We start from the raw sequence: 22,299 nt of genomic DNA, 5'->3' as shown, positions 1-22,299 counted from the left end.
TACATACAAAATTTGTACAAGAAATATTGAATACATCTTTTTCAATTCATTGTTAAACAAATGAATATGAAACAAAAAGAAAAAGAAGAAGAAAATCTATAGTCCACCTGTGAGGGAGAAAAAAGCTTAAGAAACCTCTCCTTTTGGGGGATCAAGGATCAAAAACTAATATATAATAAAAGGAAATTAAGCTCGAACTTACATCATTCTTATCATTTTATGACCACATTATACAACTTCAGTTTCAGTCTGGGCCACGGTAGAAAGCCCTTTACCTTCCAGGAAAAAACCCAATTGGGCCGGTTCAAAAAAGATATACTTATTCCCTTGATAGGAAATAAAACACTTACAAGGAAACCTTAACTGAAAACTTGCCCCTAAAGAAATCACTCTTGTACGGTATGTAAGAAATTATTTCCTGCGAGATTGAGTCCATTTAGATACATCTGGAAATATATTCACCTTTTCACCTAAATAGGAGACGTGTTTCATTTTAAAGTATAATTTCAGTAACATTTCTTTATCTTGTAGAAACACAAGTGTAACTACCAATGTAGCACGGCCTTGCACCTCTATCACAGATGACAGCTATAATATTTTATGTAAAGACAAACAGTATTCCACCATTCATTATAGCTCAGACCCATAAAATCCTTCCAATGAGATAGAATTATTTTAATAGCTATGAATAGTAAGCATCTTAACAATTTATGTTCATATTTGTCTAGAGTTGAGGATAATGCATGACCACCAAAAATTACAATAGAGAATGTAATAGGAGCATCGATAGGTAATATGGTACAGATTGTGGACCACAGTTCTATCCAATAAGATTGCAAAAGATGACAATGGAAGAGCATATGATCCAGTGTACCAATCTGAGAAGAACAAGGCCAGCATAGATTGGAATTACGTGTAGAAATTTTGGACACCTAATTACAGGCAGATTTATAAGCAATAAAGAGTTTTACCTCATGCAAAATTGTCATTTATTTAATAAGACATTAACTATTTTTTTTCTGAGGTCCTCCAAGTACCTACAAATCCAAAATGTGGCCCTGCAAAAGGTTTGAGTTTGAGACCACTGTCCTAGCCCATGGCCAAATGTCAAATGCAGATGTTAATGCTAAAACCTATTAATACTGTCCATATCGGTCGTTGGTCATCAACAGTAAGTTTCATAATTTGCATAGATTTTTATTATCTCAAGAGAGTGCTTGCTATAGGACATCTTAGTTACCTGTATGTACAGAGGGTGCAGCATAGTATAAAAGATTTACTTCCACTTTTGTAACAACAATAACAACAAAAAAAATTGATTAGTCAGGTAATGACTGAAATCATCAGTCTGAAGAGCTGTTCAGCCTGTTTCAGCTGATCATGGCACACAGGGATTTTTCAAACCACTTTGCAAGCAAATTGATCAAATTGAGTGTTGCTGTTGGCAGGCATGATCACAGCTGGCTACCACTATTCTGTCTGTAATTTTTGCAGAGGTCTGAAAAGCATACTGTATAGTGGTAACATTCAGCTATTTTCAAAGCATACCTTGATGGTTACAGAAAGGCTGCCATAGTATCTGAAGGTTATTACTAAAATGTCCCTGATAATACAATCCCTTTAACACGTGGGTGAATAATTTTTTTTTTTTTTTTTAATGTAATGTAATTTATTTCTTATATACCGCTACATCCGTTAGGTTCTAAGCGGTTTACAGAAAATATACATTAAGATTATTACTGACAAAAGGATATTTATAACTTCAAACATTGCCAGTCATAATTTACTTATATTTACTTTTCTATACAATATGCAGTTCTGGCTTGTTCTATATAGCTTTGTCTGCTCTGGCGTATGCATAGATTTCAATATTTAGAAGCCCTCAGCAGTGGCTCTCTTTTACACGATGAGAATTTTTCATATGGCCACAAGCTTCCTAATCAGCTTCAATTTTATTATATAACACTTTTTTTTTAACTTTTTGGCAGGGTTTGACAGCGAACTGAAAAATGATAGTTTGAGATAAGCACATATAATATCAGTAAAAAAAAAAAAAAAAAAAAAACCCCAACAAAAACAACATTGCAAAAAGTAAAAAAGTGTTCTATTAAAATTGTAGCCGATGAGGAAGCTTTTGGCTATATGAAAAATTCTCATTGTGTAAATTGAACATTCTCAAATTGAACATTTCCCATAAGAAAGCCACTTCTGAGGGCTTCTAAATATTGCAATCTATACATATGCTTGATAATACAGTATCATTTGAGCCTTTATTGAAACTTTCAATTTGCACAGCATGCTGAAGTTTGTTTTCTGGTTCCAATAAACAAGAAGCTAATAGCCTTAAGAACTGAGGAAATCATTAGGGACCATTTACTTATGTCATTCAAGTGAGGTTTCTTTTATTTGAAACATAATTAATGTAATGATAGTTTTCATTTACTGAATAGTGTTGAGGGAACTTTAGTGATAATGCAAGCAGACATGCAGGTCATCTGTGTTTACTGGTCTTAGCCCATGGCCATAGTTAACATTTGTACGAATGAGTGTCAAATGCAGATGTTGATGTTAAAACCTATCAATACATATAATAGAGCTCATCACTCTTCTAATCTTTCAGGGATTTTATTGACATCCATTTCCCACCAATTTTTTTAATCAGTTATTTGAAATGGTAAAGGAACATTTTAATGTTAGTACAGTGCTAGCTTTGCAGTTATGTATTGTAATCCACGTCCATGCTCATCCTATTAGCAACACATCACAAAACAAAGTGAGATAAATACCACAATACCTGGATGAACACACACATTTTAATTTAGGAACAATTTGCATTTGTAGTAGATTCTAAAAAACAAACAAACAGTGGAGATGTCCAATCAAGACTGGTGAGCTGTATGTATTTCTCAAATCTCTTGTATTCACTTCAATTGACTCAACATGTACATGTTTTGGCTGCACTGGCCTGCATCAGGAGTCTTGAATTCTTAAGAGACTATGATAACTAGATTTCAAATAATAGTAGACCACTTTAGATGTCAATTATTGTGCTTGCAGAAAGCTTGCAGAAAGCTAACCCAAGTGCAACATCTGGTCTCTCAGTGTTCTCTGAGAGGCCAGTAGATGTTTCACTTGGGTTAGCTTTCTGCAAGCACACTAATTGACATCTAAAGTGGTCTAGTATTATTTGAAATCTAGTCATTATAGTCTCTTAAGAATTCAAGACTCCTGATGTAGGCCAGTGCAACCGAAATACGTACATGTTGAGTCAATTGAAGTGAATAAAAGAGATTTTATATTTGATAAGGCTGTATATCATATTTTTAAGAAACTTGAAACCTAAACATCATAAACACAAAAATCCATAGGTTAATGGGGTTAAAAATTAGTATAATATAAAATTCCAAAATTGAGAGACAATACTGGTCTAAGGCAAACATATTGCACAAAAGTGCTCAAATGGTGCTTATTTTAAAGATACAACAGCATTATGCAATGGCATTAAGCAACTTTCTGAGCACCAAAAAAAAACCAAACAAAAAAACTATAGAATTATTAACTGTATCAACAATGTGAGGGTAAATTTTCTTTATGTAATGGAAGCAACTGCTGTAAAACCTTTTAACATAAAGTACTGTATATGAGTTTGTAAAAACAAAAGCCAGATAACAAGTATGCTAGGGAGTAAGAGGTTCTATCTCACTAATGTGGCAATTATATTGTTGGACAGAAGGGGGCGTTAGCATAAGAGGCAGCCACCTAGACTCCTAGAGGAAAGTAATACAAGCCTGCTAAGTCAGAGGGGCAGGACTCAGACAGCGAGGAGTACATTTGTGCCAGACTGGAGTCATTCAGGGAGGTCCTGAGGGAGAGGCTTCCAGGAGAGAGACTTCAGATCTCTGGGAACAAAGAGAACTTGTGAGATCTGTCTATGTGAGGTGGAAAATGTCTGTTTGACTGAGGTAAGCCACTTATATTCCTTGAACATTGTGAGAGATGGTCTATTGACCAAAGACTAAAGACTGCTGAACTGGATATGTTATGGTTAACTGCCTAGAGAATAAGGACTGCTCAAGTTGGATTGAGATATAAAAGTAAAGAGTATGTCTTAGTTTTCCTTGAGCCTGTGAGGGAACAGGCTCAGGTCTGTAAATGAATAAAGACTTGTCCTAAAAGTAAAGACTGCTGAAGTGGACTAAGATATAAAAGTTAAAATTATATATTTGCCTTCCCTGAGACTGTGAGGGAACAGGCTCAGTTAGGTGAACAAATCATAGCTTTTCATTATACCTTTCAAGAGTATCCAGATTGTGTATGTGTGTGGGTGTATACAAGGTTTACTGGAAAACCCGGGCAGGAATCCTACAAGGTATTATAATGCTGTTTAGAATAGCATGAAAAGAAATGTAGCAAAAATGAAGTGTGAATAAACTGAGGGGTAGTTGGGAACTGAACATAGGCCTCCAACATGGCAGACCCAAACTCTACCACATAGGCACAATGGGCCTGATTCTGTAAATGATGCCTAAGCTAGGTAGCCCAAGGCAGCCTAATCGCAGATGCCTAAGTGATGCCTAATTAAAATCTATGTGCAACTTAATTATTTTTTTTCAGTAGGTTAAATGTTGTGGTAATTGACCACACCATTACAAACCCATTAAAAATATATACTGCATTTGTTAAATTGGCAATTTAGGTTGAATATCAGCACGGTGCTTAGAGATATCTAAGTTGAGGCACCCTCTAATGGCCCCTTGAGGGTGGGGGATAAGTACCTCCAAAGCACAAAAAAAATGCAAATGTGTGAACTTGTGTCCATGCTGCAGGAAGTGGAAAATTAATGGTGCTTGTGAAGGCGCTGGTACAGGCAACTCTGATGTTCCATCATTCAAGTTTGCAAAGGTCTTGCAGTTTTCCCTAAGTACACTTCTCCCTCCGTATTCATTGTGATATGGGATTAACAGACCCGCGAATACAGAAAAACCGCAAATAACTTTTCCATATGTTATTCGCTGTTTTCTATTAAAAACCACCGTGAATGTGGTGAAACCGTGAATAACACGGTGGGAGACCTGGTCTGTTCCTAAAGGAGAGGCAAGACACGGTGAAGAAAGTGCTTGGAATCAGCGATTTCTCTATGCAAGCTGATGTAATTTGGGGGGAGGAGCCAACAAGCTAAAAACCGTGAATAATCGAAACCGCGAATACGGAGGGAGAAGTGTATACCAGCCTGCACAGGCATTGTATTTGTACAGGGTAAGACAAAAAAACAAACCAAAAACCCCCAACCCTCTAAAGATTGTTGCCATTTTCTCAGCAATCTCTTTGAATTTCAACAACAAAAATTTACATACTTATTTAGTCATCATATTTACATATTACTATTATACAACATTTAATTATCTTACGTTATGCTGATGTTACTGATATTTTAGCATTACTGCCCAGCAATTACTGTGTGTTAAAAATGTTTGTATTAAAACCACAATAAAATAACATCATTCAAATGATACGATTAAGAACGTGTCAAGTTCTTAGAAAATCAATTACTTCTACCTCTCTTGTCTTATTTTTTTTTTTTATTATTTAGTTCTTTTGTATTTTCCTTTTCTTATTGTTAACCGAGTCGCGCTCCAAATTCGCTGATGACCTGTTTTATAAAACTAACCCCCTCTTTTACTAAGGTGCGCTGACCAATTAGCACGCGCTAATCGAATTAGAACGCACTAAATGCTAACGTGTCCCATAGACTAACATGCACGTGTTAGCGTTTAGCATGCGCTAATCAGTTAGCGCACCTTAGTAAAAGAGGGCTTAAATTTTAGTTTAGTTTAGTGCCAGAATTTCACAGTCACTGTGAATCTTCAAAGTGTCTATTACCCCCAACTTTAACACAGAAAAAAAAATATGGCTAAAAGAAAAATGCACAGAACAACCATTGGGATGTAGGAGGGGGGGCAGCTTTCTTAGTAGAATGACCTCATAGACATCCCAGAAGAGCCCCTTAGGGGGCACTGCAGTGAACTTCACATAAAAACGCCCAGGTACACACATCTCACCATAGTCTCATTTATATGGTATGGTGAGCCCTCCAAAACCCACTGTATACCACACCAATAGCCCTTATGCCTGCAGGTGTCACCTATATGTGGGTAGATTAGGATGAGGTTTGGAAGGCTCACAGATTCTACCATGTGTAATAGTTAGAGTGGGAAATAGGCTTGTGTACCTATCTCTATGGCTGACTACATTTTCCACCAGGCTACTTCAGAAACCTGCTTGCTGCTCTAATAGGACTGGCCTTAACATTTGAAGTGGTCATATAGGCAGGTATGTACTGTTTCATTCTCATGTTTGGGGAGTGGAAAGGGGTCAGTGACAATTGGGGGGGAGGATGTTGGGGGGTGGGGGTCATGCTTACATTCCTCCAGTGGTCATCTGGTACGTTTGGGCACCTTTTGGCGGTGATGGGATAATCGTGTGCCAGAAGCCAGTGCGCCGACAATTCGGCGCAAGACAGAAGCGCGCGGGGGAAAAAATAATTTTAAAGAGCTACGACTGGAGATTTGGGGTGGCAACCCCCCCACTTTATTGGTTAGTGTTTGCGCTGCTGTTGCGGGGGGGGTTGTGAGGGGAGAAACCCCCCACATTATAGAGAAAACGGGACTTTTCCCGAAAAAAATCAGAAAAAAGTTCAGTTTTCTCTATAATGCAAGTTTCCAACCCCCCGAACCCCCCTCCAACAGCAGCGCGAACACTAACCAATAAAGTGGGGGGTTGCCATCCCAAACACCCCGTTGGAGCTCTTTAAAAATTACTTTTTCCCCCGCGCACTTCTGTCTTGCGCCAAATTGTCGGCGCGCTGGCATCTGGCGCACGATTATCCCGTCATCGCCAAAAGGTGCCCAAACGTACCAGATGACCACTCTCTGCACAGTTTAATAGAATAGTTTAATAGAAGAGGGGGTAAGTTTTCCAAGTTTTAATTAAAATTTGATAAAGCCACCTAAGCACTGTACCAGCAAATCCAAATGTATGCAGCCATTTTAAAAGCACAGAATGGTTTACTGTATCAAACACAGCAGTAACATCAAGGGACACCAGCAGATAACACTCCCCTTTGTCAAAGCCCTTCCAGATCTCTTCACATAGTGATAGTACAAGCAATTCTGTATCATGCCTTTTCCGAAATCCAAATTGGAAATCATCTAAGCAACTATGAGTAGTTACAAACCCATCTACTTGAGATAGGAATATTTTCTCCAATCCTTTGGACATGAACATCAAATTTGAAATAGGTCGAAAATGCTCTACCTTAGACACATCCAAAGAAGCATTCTTAAGAATAGGGCGAACTACTGCTCTTAACATGTCAAAGACCTGCCAAGAACATGAGATAATAGCATGGAGGGATGGTGCTAACTCTAATTTAATCGCTCTCAGTACAGTCATAGAACATGGATTTAACAAACAATTAGTCGCATTCACTGATTCAATTGCTTGAACCACATTTGACACACTAATCAGAGCAAAAGCTTTCCATGCCTCCTTATCCACCTCCTGCTCACTCTCTACACTCACCATCAAAGAATCATCTGATGGCGGGATCTAAGATAAAAAATAAGGTGCAAATTGTTTTTGCTAATTCTTGGCATTATTACCACGGAATTTACAATTGACGACAATTCCTTGGATGCTGATGGAGCAGCAGCAATTTGTTTATCAGAGTGATCCTTTTTCAAAGCAAACACTAGCACATCTTTATAATCATGCAGTGCAACCATATAAGCTTCTTGCGCTGAAGGACCAGGAGATTTTCTCCACTGACGCTCCAATTTCTGTAATCCCGTTTTAAAAAAATTTTTGCCTCACCTCTATACTATACTACAACTACTACTACTTATCCCTTATATAGCGCTGAAAGGCATTTGCAGCACTGTACATTTTGACATTTATAGACAGTCCCTGCTCTGAAGAGCTTACCAACTAACTTGGACATACAGACACTACATATAGGGTTGGAGTTGAAAGCACTCTAAAAGAATTCTATTGCACTTTGTATTTGTTTTTAAAATTGATAAAGATATACAAAAAAAGAAAGCACTCTCAAAGAAGTAGACTTTTAACTGGCCCTTCAACACTGCCAGAGACAGAGCCTGCCATGGGGATTCGGGCAGCTTGTTCCCAGCATACGGGCAGCAGTGTCGGACAGGCAGGCTGAGACTCTGGTCTGGGTTTCAGTAGAGATATTTGGCTCAGAGAGGTAGATCTGGGAGTCGTTGGCTTAGAGGTGATACTGAAAGCCCTGAGAGGAGATCAGCGCTCTAAGTGAGTAAGTATAGATTGAGAAAATGAGCGGTCTCAGGACAGAGCCTTGAGGTACACCAATCGATAGTGGGAAGGCTGTGGAGGAGGAACCACCATTGCATACATTGAAGGTGCGATGGGAGAGATAGGAAGAAAAACAGGAGAGGGCAGAACCCTGGAATCCCAACAAGGACACCGTATCAAGGAGTAGGTGGTGATTAACAGTATCATAGGTGGCAGACAGATCAAGAAGGATGAGGATAGAGTAGATGCCTTTGGATCTGGCCAAGAACAGGTCATTGGAAACTTTAGTAAGGGCAGTTTCCGTGGCATGCAGTGGGCAAAAGCCTGACTAAAGTGGATCCAGAATAGCATCCGAAACTCGAAATACAGAGATTAAAATCTATTACACTCATTCTGACTCACTTTATAATAATGTAGGTTAAAATCCCCCATTATAATAGTATCTGCTCCTATCTTAGGGCATTCCTACAGAACTTCAATCAATTAAGAAAAATCATACAACACTCCTGGAGGACAGTAAAATATCAGTAATTTCAAAGTAAGTGAAATAAAAAACAAACTTTCAAGCCCCTTCAACACCGTACTAACCCTCTATTTTAAAAAGCCATGCTAGCAGCTGCTGTGTGGCAAAAGCCCTGAAGCCCTTTAAATCCCTATGGGCTTTGGGATAGTTACTGCAGCGGCAGCCACTAGCAAAGCTTTGTATAATGGAGGGGGGGGGAGATAAATGGTGATAACCAAAGCATTATTTTAAAAACGTATGAATTATGATCTCATGTGAGAAAAGAAGTACTAATCTTTGAAAAGACAATTCTACGTTGAAAAATACAAGAGTTATTTAAACATGGGGGTGGGGGCTATAGACCTTTAGTTAATGTATTTTATTTTCCCCAAAGAATGATAATTAACTGTCAAAATCATTCTTTAAGAAATACATTGAGATCTACATGGTTATAGCAGTGCGTGTGCCTGGAGTTTATCCAGCCTTAGGCAACAGTAAATATATTGAAATCTGAAGTGCTTTTATTAAAGTGATTTTGACTTGTTTTGGCTAGTCACCTTTTAGAGGTCAAAAGCAATTTTGAATGAGTCAAGTCCAACATGAATTTAAGTAGGGATTTTTGCAAATAATTTGCAAAGGGTGAAACCTCCAGTTATATACGACAGTTTTACATTACCATTTTGGAAAGTATCAGTAACACATGCAAAACTCATGAATCTATGTAAAATTTGTAAAATGCTGGAGGTACCCCATCTTTTATTTATGGAATTGTATTTACAAGTTATTAGAACTATTAAAAATGGTAGCCATCTTAGTCTAATGTAGCCCAAATGATAGAGGAAGGTGGTGCTGTAAAGGCTAGCCAATTCATTGAGGTGTAAGTTTTTGAAGATCACAATCCACTAGATTTTTTTTCCCTTGTGTATATTGGTAACATGGATGCTCCCATTTCATACGCCATATATACGGACACTACTGCCAGTTTTGTAGAAAAGGCTCTATCCTGGTAGATCCTTTTCTAAAACATCAGAAATGAACACATTCCTACCTGGATGTCTCAATTCTGATATCTTCATTTTTTGCTTATTCTCTCCATTACTGGTCTCTGCTCTGCCTCCAGTTTTCACCTAGAAAGGATTTATCATGGAAAAATTCATAAAAAGAAAAAATATATATATTAACTCCCCGCAAACACCCTCATGTAACCTTTTGTTTAATTCTTAATCTAACAGTATCAGTTTTAAGCACTGTTAACTGGAGATTAATATATGTGTAATTCATATACTCAACAAAAGCAAAAAGAGACCCAATATTCCTCAGTGAGAACAATCCAACGATAAAAACAAAAGACTGTGGATGTGGATGTTCTGAAAGACAATTTAATATTCGATCTTCACAGTAAAAACATAAAAATACAAGTATAAGTCTACTTATGTAGTACACGTGTGATTTTCCAACCAGACCCTTTATTATGTTTTATTTATTTATTTAGGGCTCCTTTTACGAAGGCGCGTTAAGGCCTTAACACGCAGAATAGCGTGCGCTAAAATGCCGCACGCACTAGCCGCTACCGCCTCCTCTTGAGCAGGCGGTAGTTTTTCGGCTAACGCACGCTAAATCCGGTGCATGTGCTAAAAACGCTAGCGCACCTGCGTAAAAGGAGCCCTTAGCGTTTTTAGCGCACGCACCGGATTAGCGTGTGCTAGTCAAAAAACTACCACCTGCTCAAGAGGAGGCGGTAGCGGCATTTTAGCGCATGCTATTCCACGCATTAAGGCCCTAATGCACCTTTGTAAAAGGAGCCCTTAGTGTTTTATGCCATCCAATTTTCTTCTAAAGCATTTATTTTTATGGCTGTTTTACTTCAAGTACTAATTACATATAATCAGTACCTGTTATCATTATGCTTGATCAGTATTTATCATGCTTAATCAAGTTTTTGTTTTATTATTCCATACAACGTGTTTTTTGATGAAATGTTCCTTTTAAGAATTTGTGGTCATGATTGTGTGTAAGTCAAAAATCTTTTCTCGTTGCTCCAATTGTTTCATTTTACATTGTTATTTATTGTTTTAAGTGTTCTTTTATGAGGGTATAGTTCTTAACGTTTCTGAAATTATAGCTTATTATGCATTCGATGCATTTATTTTTCAGTTATATATGATTTTTTTCTGTGAATAATCAATTTTATCTATAGCTCAAAGACACATACACTGCTTTTAGTCCATACTTTTATCTGTGTACCCTATATCATCCGGTATGTATATGGAATTTATCAGCACGTCTTTACTGCCATATCATGATACTCACCAGTGCTTGTTTTTATATCTGTATGTGCACATCATGCACAATGAAATTCGGGTTTCCCATTTATCAATTCCCATTGACTGTTCTTGGCACTTTCCAGATTCTCACATTCTTTTTCCTCTCATGTCTCATGGAAAACCTTTCATATGCTGAAAAGTTAGAGAAACTGGGGCTCTTTTCCCTAGAAAAGTGGAGACTTAGAGGGGGACATGATAGAGACTTACGAGATCATGAAGGGTATAGAAAAAGTGGAGAGGGACAGATTCTTCAAATTTTCGAAAACTACAAAAACGAGAGGGCATTCGGAAAAGTTAAGAGGTGATAGATTCTAGGATGCTAGGAAGTTCTTCTTTACTCAGAGGGTGGTGGACACCTGGAATGCGCTTCCAGAGGGTGTGATAGGACAGAGTACGGTATTGGGGTTCAAGAAGGGATTAGACAATTTAATGGAGGAAAAGTGGATAGAAGGTATAGATAGAGGGTTACTATACAGGTCCTGGACCTGAAGGGCCGCTGCGTGAGCGGACTGCTGGGCATGATGGACCTCTGGTCTGACCCAGCAGAGGCACTGCTTATGTTCTTATGTCAAAGTTTTCAGCCACCTCAAACAGCATGGTCACACTTGGCACTTTTTCCATCTTTTAGTCAAGTTTAGTCATTAATTTGCATGTATAAGGTTGGTACCACAGTCACTTTTATGCCATTTATTACTTATTTATTATATTATATTTATTTCATTATACCTTAATCCCCTGTTCCTTGTGACCCTGGGCAAGTCACTTAATCCCCCCAATGTCTCAGGTACATTAGGTAGATTGTGAGCCCTCCGGGATAGACAGGGGAAAATGCTTGAGTGCCTGAATAAACTCATGTAAACCGTTCTGAGCTCTCCTGAGAGAACAGTATAGAAAATTAAATAAACAAACTAAAACTAAACTAACCTTAAAAGCTGCTTTTGTGACCAGGATAGTCAAATTTTGAAATTTACCTATTTAAAACATGAAAACACTGAATTTTCATCTCTTCATTCTTATATAAAAAATATGAATCATAAAATGCATTGAGGTTATACAAAGATGACCACAGAAGATTTAGAATTGAGTAGTTTTTTGAGATTTGCAATTATAAGTAACTTTCACAAATCAGCTCCCATATGTATTTTCCCATTATTTTCTCATTATATTGTGCTTTGTAGTGGCATTCAAAGTCCAATATATCCTGTTGGAAGTGCTTACCTTGCTTCTCCGATTATGCTTACACTAGTGTTTAAGCCCGTTACATTAACGGGTGCTAGTAAAGCCTCCTTCCCTGACATGTCCACTATTTTCAGCCCCAGCTCCAACACCCCCCCCCAGCCCCCTTCTCCCATCTTTTCCCTTTCAGCTTACAGCCCAAGCCCCCCTTTTCTCACCAAAAGCATTTCCCCCCCACACACACTTCCCTGTGCAGCAGCAGCAGCATTCCCTCCCCCTCCATTTCCCTGTGCAGCAGCATCCCCTCCACTTCCCTGTTCTGGCCAGCTCCCTTACAGTCTCTTGCCAAAGTTATTTTTGAGTTTAAAGCTGCCGCAGCGGCTCCTCTCACAATCCGCGCCTGCATTGGAAGCCTTCTCTCTGACGTGACGTCAGAGAGACTTCCGATGCAGGTACGGCTCGTGAGAGGAGCTGTGGAGACGGCTTTGAACTTAAAAATAACCGGCAAGGGACTGTAAGGGAACCAGCCAGACCAAGGGCCGCACTGTGTTAGACAGAGTCAGGCCAGGAGGGGGGAGTCGCCTCTGTGCGTCCTGCTTAAAGTGCTTCCGCATGCACAGAAGAAACCACCGCTGACTCCTTCTACTGTGCATGTGAAGCCACGGAGCTACAGAGCACGGATCACGCAGGTAGGAGTGCGCATGCGTGCTTAGGGTTTTATTATTAGTGATATTCTCCTTGAATGTCTCAAGATGAGCATCAAAGAGTAAGACAAGGACTTTGAGAGACATCTTATAGCCCATTTTACTGTAATTCTTCACCACATTCTCAACTAACTCCACATAGTTTTTGGACTTTTGATTGCCTAGGAAACCCCAAACTACTGTGACAAAGCTGTTCCAAACTGCTTTATCCTATCTAGTTAGCTTCTTGGGAAATTCTTTGCACTCCAGGTCTTCTTTATCTGTAGTCTGATGAAGATATCCGCTTTGACCTTTGCCTCAGACAGATTAGGGAAGATGTCTTGAAGGTACTTGAAGTCGGCCGACTCCTTTTCTAGAGTTCTTGACAAATTGTTTCATTAGGCTTAATTTGATGTACAGTGATGGCATCAATATCTTTTGAGGGCCCACCAGTGGTTCCCATTTGATGTTGTTTCTCCCCATAGAAAACTCGGTCTACTGTGGCAGTACCACCTTTGGTAATGCATTTTTGTGTCTCTGCTGTCCCAAAGGCAGAGATAGCAAGGAAACTTGCTAAAACTGCCTTGGAGACCCATTAGGAATGCCACCATTTTGAAGTCTTTGATGACCTCCCAGCAATACTCATACATCAAGGTGCCTACTAAGGTCTTGATGCTGTTGTAATCCTCTTTGAGGTGCACTAGGTGAGCCAGTAGATGGGACAGGTACTTGTTTCCATTATGGAGCAGCATGGCTTTTATACTCCTGGATGAGCTGTCAATGAAGAGACAACACTCTTTCGGGTTACAGGCAATTTCAATAGCCTCAAACAGACTGTTCACATTGTGGTACAAGCAGAGCCCATCTGGATGGGGAAAAAAGGGGAAAAAATCTTGGTGATGCTTCATCTGATCTGTGACTTGCACACTTTTATCCAACAAGTTCCACTTCTTGAGCCTAGATGTCAAAAGGGCCCCTAAGTTTACTCAGTATGAAATCAATCTGGAGTGTTCTCAAAAAAGGTAAATTTCTAAATATCAATATCCTGGTCACAGAAGCAAAGTTTAAGGGAAATAATAGCCATTTTCTATAATTTTGTGGCATAGGCAATTAAGAAAGAATACTTATTACCCAAGAACAAAAAAAAGAAGAGCAATATGTAAATCAAATATTCGGTATTGTTACAAGGAAAGTGATTAATGCATGTGAAATCTGTATACTTTGAATATTTACAGGGGAAAAATGAAATAAGCACTCATAATAAATATTATTCACTTTCAGTGCTACATATCAGCAAGTAAAAATAAAAATAAATAATACATATATATTGTAACAGGATCCCACCTGAGCCAAAGCTACACAGAGGAATGCCTATCAGGTTGAACAGGTGAAACCAAAAAGTTGACCCATCAAATCCACAGAAAGACAAAAATCCAAAAGAAAAGAGGCTGTGGAGATGGAGGTTACTGATGTCGACTTTATTTGGAGCAATCATTCATAACTTAAAACACTGAAGATCATCCACAATTTGAGACATTGAAGAGGACCCAGGTGGCACACAATAGGCAAAACTCTCAGTGCCTCTCAATCACACTGAGAGTCTCTTTTGGTCCAGAAAAAGAAGTAAAGTTTTATTGGTGAATGCACATCATATAGTCAGGATATTGGTATTGGCATGAATGGTGCAATATCAAAGATACAAGATTCTCATGTTCAAAAGCAAAACTCCCCTTAACTTAATTTAATATGTGATGCTCGTTGGAAGCTCTTATACATGTGGATGATTACAAGTATGCCATTGGTCAATAATGTGTGTGCTGGTATTGCAATGTACACTTGTCTTATTCATAATTTAATATAATGTGTGTGTATATATATATATATATATATATATATATAATACTTATGCTTTGTATAATCAGATTGTTTCATGTTTTGTTTAATATACTTTGTTATAAAATCAATGAAAAATATTTGAATTAAAAAAAACCCCCAAAAAAAGCCAAAACTCAAAAAGTTTGTTCTTCACTCCTGAGCCTGGCTCAGAGTGCAAATCCATTCCCACTTTTCTAAGAGAATCCACAGGGACCTTCTTTAAACACACTCCTCCTTACAGCATAGCATAAAGAAAAAATAAAACAGAGTCCAAGGATTCCCTTATAACTTGTAGGCCCTTCTTTGGATCAAAGCAGTCTTTCAAAAAGAAACTCTCAGGAATAAACAGACTTTCCTTTTCTGATTGCACACAGCCTACAAACAAACACTCGCCTTTAAAATTGCAAAGTTCCCCAAACACAAGTCCCCTCTTTTACCTGCTTCTGGGTCAAGTAGAGCTATTGCCTTGCCTTGGGCAAACCAGCACTCCCAAGCAGGCTGGTATGCCTGAAAACCACTCTGATATTTGGTCACCCACTCAAAATAACAGGTGTCAGGTCAAAAGTGTGCCAGGACAAAGGCGCGCCCAGACAATTGAGCACAGCGCACGCTGCCGCTCTGCTCTAAATTACTGTTTTTAGCGCTCCGACGGGGGGCGTGGGGGGGAATCCCCCCACTTTACTTAATAGACATCGCGCAGCGTTGTGGGGGTGTTGTGATGGGTGTGGGGGGTTCTAACCCCCCACATTTTGCTGAAAACTTCACTTTTTCCCTGTTTTTAGGGAAAAAGTTCAGTTTACAGTAAAATGTGGAGGGTTACAACCCCGCAAACCCCCCATAAAGCTGGCGTGATGTCTATTAAGTAAACTGGGGGGGTTCCCCAACAAAACCCCCCGTCGGAGCCCCTAAAAACTGTAATTTAGAGCGGCGTGGTGGCGCGCGCTGCGCTCAATTGTCGGCGTGCGCTTTTGTCTTTCGCGCCGTTGTCTATGAACCAAAATAACAGGCTGTCTACACTTCCACAGCACAGTTAAGCTTTAGTAGAAAACCCAGATTAACAGTTTCAAAAAAAAAAAAAAGAAAGAAAAGAGTACAAGCTTTCAGCTGGCAAAGAAAGTCAAACGCTGTTTCTAAACAAAGTTCAAAAAATGCTGAGCCTGCCACGCCTTACTCTGGAATCTTCAGGCACAAACCTTTGCACAGGCAAAAAAAGAACAAAAAAATGTAATGGCCTTGCAGCCTACTCAAACTCCATTCCCTCATCAGGCACATCTGGCAAGTTAGAGTCCAGTGTCCACTCCATGAGACTCTCCTCATCTGACTCGTCCAGTACAGGGCTAGGCTCAGTGTCTTCCCTTTCTTCCATTTCCTAATGCTATTTCTGCATAAGGCAACATACATACATTTCTGTCTTTATGAAATAGGGTCATAAGAACATAAGAATTGCTGCTGCTGGGGCAGACCAGTGGTCCATAATGCCCAGCAGTCTGCTCACGTGGCGGCCCTCTGGTCAAAGACCAGCGCCCTAACTGAAACTAGCCCTCCTGGTTTTATCCCCAGTCACACACATAGAAACATAGAGTATGACGGCAGAAAAGGGCCGGCGGCCCAACAAGTCTGCCCACTCAAGAACCCTCCCTCAGCAAATTTGAATCTCCCAAGAGTCCGTTTTTTAAGCATGACTCTGTAGCAACCCCACTTGTTTGTCCCAACGTCTCTTGAAGTCGAGCACGTTACTGGCCTCGACCACCTGGCATGGAAGACCATTCCATCGATCAACCACCCTTTCGGTGAAGAAGTATTTCCTGGTGTCCCCATGAAATCTTCCCCCTTTAAGTTTTAGCGGATGCCCTCTTGTCGTCGTGGGACCCTTAAGAAAAAACATTTCCTCCTCGACTTCAATGCGGCCTGTGATGTATTTAAATGTTTCTATCATGTCCCCCCTTTCTCTGCGCTCCTCGAGAGAATATAGGCGCAGTCTGGTCAGACGTTCCTCATAAGGGAGATCCCTAAGTCCCGAGACCATCCTAGTGGCCATTCTCTGGATCGACTTCAGTCTCTTCACATCTTTCCGATAATGCGGCCTCCAGAACTGGACACAGTACTCCAGGTGAGGTCTTACCATGGATCTGTACAATGGCAGTATGACTTCAGGCTTTCGGCTGATAAAGCTCCTTCAGTTGCAACCCAGCATTTGTCTAGCTTTTGCTGAAGCTTTCTCCACTTGATTTGCAGCTTTCATATCGTCCTGGATGAGCACTCCTAAGTAGAAAAACATTTTCAAAAACACATCCAAATCAGAATTGGGACATCCTATGCATAATGTTTAAAAAAAATAATCTATCTCATAGCCATTTTCCTAATTTAAAATATATGAGAACATCCAAAATGAACAGAATTTTACTAACTGAAATGCACAAATTATGAATGCAAAAAAAAACCCCAAAAACAAAACACCAAGTACAATGGCATCTGGCAACATTTTTTTTCAAAATTGGCCTTACAGATGTCTTTGTAGAGCAGTGGGCAGTACAGTGGACTGTAAACTAGGATACCAGGTTCATATTCTTCTCTTTCTCACATACACACTGAGCCTACTTAAATACGGAGAAAGCTTTTCAGTGCAAGGCAGGTTTAGCACTTGTCTACAATCATATTTGTTCAAAATATTTCTTTATTCATTTGTTGTGGATGTGTGCTATGATTCAGCCTAGCGGTACGTGCGGTTGAGGACTATAGCTATAGCAAATATTGCAAGTCAATTTATACTCAGTGCTATACCAAAATGTGCTCTAAATAACCCTTATAGTTTTGCAATGTGGAAAATTCAGATACAGTGGTGCCTCACACAACGAACTTAATTGGTTCCAGGAGCAAGTTTGTTATGCGAAACGTTCGTTATGTGAAACGCGTTTTCCCATAAGAATACATGTAAAAAAAAATAATTCGTTCTGCAGCATAAAATATGCTAAGATGACATAAAAAAAGATAAATTTTTGGTTATTATTTTTATTTAGATACATCTAAAAACATAATTGTTTTTTAAAACAACACACATTTTTTAAATTTAAAGACAGACTAAGTAGAGTCTAATTTTACAGTGAGAGAGGGCAGAGTCTCAGCGGCAAAAACTGGGACTTAACTGTTCATTTTTTTTTTTTTTCTACCGTGTTTCCCCGATGATAAGGCAGGGCCATCAAATAAGACAGCCCCCCCTTTTTAGAAAAAAATGTAAAATAAGGCACCCCCCCGCAAATAAGCCACCCACCGATACCTGCGCTTACCCGAATCGGGTGGTACGGTGGGTGACTCCGTGTGGTCCCTGGCACCCCCGACACGATCGGGGCAAGAGGGAGCTCAAGCCCTCTTGCCCCCCCGACTCCCCGACACGATCGGGGCAAGAGGGAGCCCAAGCCCCCTTGCCCCCCGACCCCCCGACACGATCGGGGCAAGAGGGGGCCCAAGCCCTCTTGCCCCCCCCCGACTCCCCGACACGATCGGGGCAAGAGGGAGCCCAAGCCCTCTTGCCCCCCCCGACTCCCCGACACGATCGGGGCAAGGGGGAGCCCAAGCCCTCTTGCCCCCCGACTCCCCGACACGATCGGGGCAAGAGGGAGCCCAAGCCCTCTTGCCCCCCCGACTCCCCGACACGATCGGGGCAAGAGGGAGCCCAAGCCCTCTTGCCCTCCCGACTCCCCGACACGATCGGGGCAAGGGGGAGCCCAAGCCCTCTTGCCCCGCCGATTGCCCCGCCGATTCCCCAACTCCCCGACAATATCGGGCCAGGAGGGAGCCCAAGTCCTCCTGGCCACGGCGACCCCCTAACCCCACCCTGCACTACATTACGGGCCCCGCCCCCAGGAGGGACCTAAGGCTCCCGGGCCTATTCTGATTGGCCCAGGCGCCTTAGGCCCCACCAGTAGGCGGAGCTTTGGGACGGATGGGCCAATCCGGCCTCATTCCGTCGTTGGCTGCCTGCCGGACAGGCGGGTTTGGCTCCCGTCTGTCCGGCCAACTACAGAAAGGTACGGGGAAGGGGGTTGGGGGTGTCGTGGGGGTCGGCCAGGGGGGTAGCGGGTCAGCTGGGGGGCGGTCGGAGGTTCTTGGGGGGGGCGGTCGTTGGGGGGAGGGGGGGTTTGCGTCGAGGGCAGGAGGGCCTGGGATCCCTCCTGCCCGTAATGTAGTGCAGGGTGGGGTTAGGGGGTCGCCGTGGCCAGGAGGACTTGGGCTCCCTCCTGGCCCGATCGTGTCGGGGAGTCGGGGGGGCAAGAGGGCTTGGGCTCCCTCTTGCCCCGATCGTGTCGGGGAGTCGGGGGGGCAAGAGGGCTTGAGCTCCCTCTTGCCCCGATCGTGTCGGGGAGTCGGGGGGGCAAGAGGGCTTGGGCTCCCTCTTGCCCCGATCGTGTCGGGGGGGGCAAGAGGGCTTGAGCTCCCTCTTGCCCCGATCGTGTCGGGGAGTCGGGGGGGCAAGAGGGCTTGGGCTCCCTCTTGCCCCGATCGTGTCGGGGAGTCGGGGGGGCAAGAGGGCTTGGGCTCCCTCTTGCCCCGATCGTGTCGGGGAGTCGGGGGGGGCAAGAGGGAGCCAGGCGGAGAGAGGGCAGTTAAGCGCAGTGCCTGCGCGGAAGGATGCAGCTCGGGCGACTTCGTTGTGTGAAACGAAGTTCGTTGTACGAATCAAGACATAAAGTTCGTTGTGCGCAGCGTTCGCTGTGCGAGGCGTCCGTTATGCGAGGCACCACTGTACATTCTTTAATGGTTTGCTGCAGTTAAGAACTTGCATTCCATTTGAGATGTGTATATTTCTTTACCATCAGAGGAAGCAAAGTGTTCAGTTTGTTTACCTAATCTGAGTGTGGTTGTGCCCATCCAATTGACTGTTAAACTTAGGGCCTCTTTAATAAAGGCGCGCTAAGGGTTCCTTTTATCAAGCTCGCGCTAGCGGGGTTAGCGCACGTGACTTTTCATCACGCGCTAACCCCCGCGCTGGCCTAAAAACTACCGCCTGTTTAAGGGAGGCGTTGGCGGCTAGCACGGCCGGCGGTTTAGCGTGCGTTAAACCGCTAAAGCGGCTTGATAAAAGGAGCCCTAAGCGTTTTAGCGTGGATTTAGCGCACGCTGAATCAATGCATGCGCTAACTGCGTCCATAGGATAACATGCATGTGTTAGCGCGCACTAAAAAGCATAGCACACCTTTGTTAAAAAAAGGGGTTAGTTTTCTTAAGGGAAGCAGATCTGATGCATGTTTCTTTTTTACTGTATTATTAAATTCAGTACTTTTGATATTGTTAAATCACTTCAGGTCTGAACAGAGATTCCGCTGTTACCTTACTGACATTATGCTGGGAGAAGAATATATAAGTAGGAGGATGGAAAGGAAGGCATTTTGGACATTTTTTATTAAACTATGGTGATTTATCTCTCCTTGGCGTGTGACCACTATTTAATGTTGTATAACGTATTCTGTTTCAATAATTTGCGATCATCTTAATCATATTGTTGAAAATAAAACTATAAACTTGGCACTCACACAGCTTCACGTCGCCAAACTTAAATCATCATTCCAGACTCCAAAATTGGCAGAAATTACCGTAGCTCCATTTATTAACAATTTCAACTATTACTTACAAAACAATTTTAACTCACCCCAGATGGCCTTAATAACTCCTATAATCAATACATCCAAATGGCTAGTCGGTGATAAACTAGCTCCCTGACTATACAAGCTTTATGTCAACATCAATTCCATATATACGTGGAGGGGCATAATCGAAAGAAACGTCTACGTCCGTTTTCGTCCAAGTGGCAAGACGTCCAAAGTAAAAAACAGCTTAGGACCCATTTTTGAAAAATACGTCCAAATTATTTTTCGTTTTGAAAATTGTCTAACTATACGTCCTGCCGATCTGATCGTCCAAGCTGCTAAATCATCCATCTTTATACCACATTTTCATCCAACCTTTTGTCCAAGGCAAAAATGCCTAGAAACAGACCTTTTGGATGTGGGAGGGGTCTACAAAGTGATGGACTGGACAACCAGACATGGCACCAAAATAGTGGGGTACCTTACAGGGCACTGCTGTGAACTTCACAAAAAGGGTGCCATGTCTTCATCTCACTACTGCTCCATTATAGATAATGGAGAGCCCTCCAAACCACCTTCAAAATCCATTAGACCCACCTATCTACCAGCTCAATAACCCTTATGGCTGCAGAAGCCACTTATAGGACAGTACAAAAGGGTTTGGTTTTTTTTAAGGGGAATGCACATGTTTAACCAGCAATGCAGTGATTATGGGCATGGGTCCTTCTCTCCATGAGTCTCTAATCCACCCCCAAGACAACTTAAGCTGCCTCTGTGCAGGTCGACTAGGCTTTCCTATACCAGGCTGCCAGGTGATGATGATATGGAGGCTGAATTTTAAGGTGTGATTATGATTTTTATGGGGTTGGGGAGGATCGGTGATCACTGGGGTAGTGTGTGGGGGTCTGTAGTTTGTGTCTGCAGTGCTTATCTAGTGACTTTAAGTGTTTTTTGTGACTTAGACCATGTTTTAAATAGTCTAAGTCCCAATGTCCAAGTTCCGTCTATGCTGTGCTGTATAACTACATGCAGTGCGACTAAGTCTAAGCCTGCCCGTGTCCCACCCAAATCCCTCCTCAGCACTCCTCCTGAAACGCCCCATTTACCTATAGTTGTTTAGTGGCACTGTGAAGGCCTAGGTCATTTTTTAATACGTCCAAAACCCGATGTTATTATCGGCACTTGGACGTTTTTGACTGATGATCGTCCAAGTGCCGACTTAGGCCGTTTTTCTCTTTCGATTTATGAGCCCCATAACGTTTTTGAAAATGTGTTCTGTATGAGCTGCAGTTTGCAGGCTAGGGTGGTGTTGATGTCAGTATAGATGAAGTTGCAGTAGTCCAGCTGTGTTAGGATATTCTAAGGCCCATACTCTATAAACGGTACCATAAGTTAGGTGATAGTAGGTACGCTATGTGACATGGACCCTGCGCTGCACCCCCTTATCTCAGAGTCGCAGGACAATCAGCTCCCTAGTCCTACCCCTGAGCCCTCAGAGAGGCAGAAGGAAACAGTGCAGCCTTAAAACCTTTAACACTGTTCCTTTAAGAAATCTCAGTAGAAAGCCCCTGGTTAGTGGCAAAGGCTCTTTTAAGAATTTGCCTGTTGCTTCCAAGGGGCTAGGCCGAGCTACAGCAGAGCCCTTTTCCCCAGCTGAGCCAGAACAGAAAAGGGGGAGGAACAGCGTGGAGCTGGAAGCAAACGGTGAGAGCGAAGAAGCCAAGCAGCCGGTTTCTAGTGGCTGGGAAATGTTTGATGCTGATATGCCTGAGGAGGATTTGAAAGTAAGCCCAGACCCAGAAATGGAGTGAGAGCAAGTTGTTTCT

This window comes from Geotrypetes seraphini, chromosome 2 (assembly GCF_902459505.1).
Source record: "Geotrypetes seraphini chromosome 2, aGeoSer1.1, whole genome shotgun sequence".
Taxonomy (NCBI): Eukaryota; Metazoa; Chordata; class Amphibia; order Gymnophiona; family Dermophiidae; genus Geotrypetes; species Geotrypetes seraphini.
The sequence above is the reverse complement of the archived record's forward strand: the minus strand, read 5'-3'. Positions refer to the sequence as shown.